The sequence below is a fragment of the Camelina sativa genome, chromosome 8 (genome assembly GCF_030686135.1).
Source record: "Camelina sativa cultivar CO46 ecotype springtype chromosome 8, ASM3068613v1".
NCBI lineage: Eukaryota > Viridiplantae > Streptophyta > Magnoliopsida > Brassicales > Brassicaceae > Camelina > Camelina sativa.
The window spans coordinates 11,699,334-11,701,388 of NC_141887.1; positions in this window are offsets into that span (position 1 = coordinate 11,699,334).

Genomic DNA, 2,055 nt, shown 5'->3' on the forward strand with positions numbered 1-2,055 from the left:
AAATATAAAGCATCAAATTCTATATATTTGTCACTATATAGTTTAGATCAAATGAAATTTAATATGTTTAAGACCTATTAGATTAATTGTGAGTTAAGATAAATATATAATGTTACAGTAAGAAAAACTGAAGTAATTATTTTAATATTATTTTTTTCGAGTTCAGATCTCCGACATAACCAAGAAAAAATTGAGTAAGTGTAATATTTGTTTTCTTTTCAATTTCGATTAATTTCCAAAGTATCGCTTGACAATTTCGTTTCTCTTCTTAAAATTGGAGTATTTGCGTCTGTAATTGATTCTTACGAACTTTGATTTTGCTACTCATTGACGTTGTCTGCACTCCAATGGGGGACTTAAAGAAGGTGCTGAAGTCGTTCTCTTTACCCAGATTTGTTCTCATTCTTAATTTCTTTTTTTAAGAAGTAGATTATTACTATTGTTAATTCAATTAACAATACCGCTTTAAATTTTAGGGAGCCGCAGAAGAAATCGATGTTATATACTTAGCATCGTCATGTTCCCGACTTATGTTTCTTGGTGAAACATAGTCTTCTTAAAGCTATAGAGATGAAGGTAATTTTGAGTTAATTTTTGGAAATTAGTAGCTTGAATCAGAAACAGGGTCACTCTGTTAAGTATGAGTCAGCTAGAAATTCTCAATGAACTTTCACACACCAACAGGCAGTTTGTTGACATAGCGGTTCACCAAGTCCTTCTTCAGTGTAGGATGGATTTAACACCCTCTAGAGATTAGACTGAATAAATCATATGCTTAACTATTAAAAGGATGTTAGGAACTAACGAATTCAAAGGTAATATTAACCTTTTCATCAGAGAAAATACATTCAAGAGTCTCGCCAGTCATATTAGTATACTGGCGCCATAAATGGAGAACTTTCACCTGAATTCTCCTTGCGGTTTTGTAATGACGGTTGTGACAACCCGTCCCGCAGACCCCACTAGCCCTCCGGTAGCTGCCCCAATGGACCGTCCGTGGATCTTCTAATCCCTCTGCTAGCCGTCCCAACGAACCCCAAGCTGGCCCTGTAGGGCATCGATCATAACCCATCATTGTGGATATCCAAATCCACCAGTAGGTTATTGGTGCATCAGGCGTTCCTCGAACCCTGATCTGCAAATCAATTGGTGATACCTTGTCTTGTGAGAATGTTGTTAAAGGGTGGGGACCAGGGTTCGAGGAACGCTTGGCACCAATAACCTACTGGTGGATTTGGAAATCCACAGTGATGGGTTAGGATCAATGCCCTGCAGAGCCAGCTTAGAGTCCGTTGGGATGGCTAGCGGGGGGCTAGTGGGGTCCGCGTGACGGATTGTCATAGGTTTTAACATGAGTGTTTGAATATTTATTTCAAGCTACTATACATATATTTCACTATTGTACGTTGGGGTTTGATACAATGTTCTAAACCACGATATACGTGGTCGTATATTCAGGATTGTTTTTTTGCTCTCTTTTCTTCCTCTCTATCTCATGACATTACGAAAATCAAAAACACAACAAAGCCTGATCGAGTATTAATCAATCACAAGAACATCAACAAGTTTCTAATGTAAAAAAAATTCTCTTCCTGAGTGTTCTAATCAAGAAGCATAAACATCACATTATTGATATATATCTCAAAGAATCTCTTTTTTGTTGCATTTGTATCAAATCCTTCTAATCCTTTGACTGAAGCAACACCTCCTAAATTCATGGCTCCAGTTGTGCATTGTCCAACCCAATGGTAATTAAGTTATCGTTTGGGTGTGGTGGTGCTTGTATGGGGTGGTGAATGACACATATATATACTTTTTAAGGTTGTAAGTAGGGTTTTCACATATTGAGTGGTATATAATCTTGATTCGCATGTTTAGAGTATATGTTTTACGATGTTGTTTGTTTTGATTTAGGGAATATTGTTAATGCATATTCTTATCTTGACTCTAGTTAGGATTATTTATGTTCATATATAGAAAAAGTTATAAATCATATATTGTAAAATTGATACTGGGGTTAATAGTGCATATGTTACGCTAATAAAAGTTTTCCAA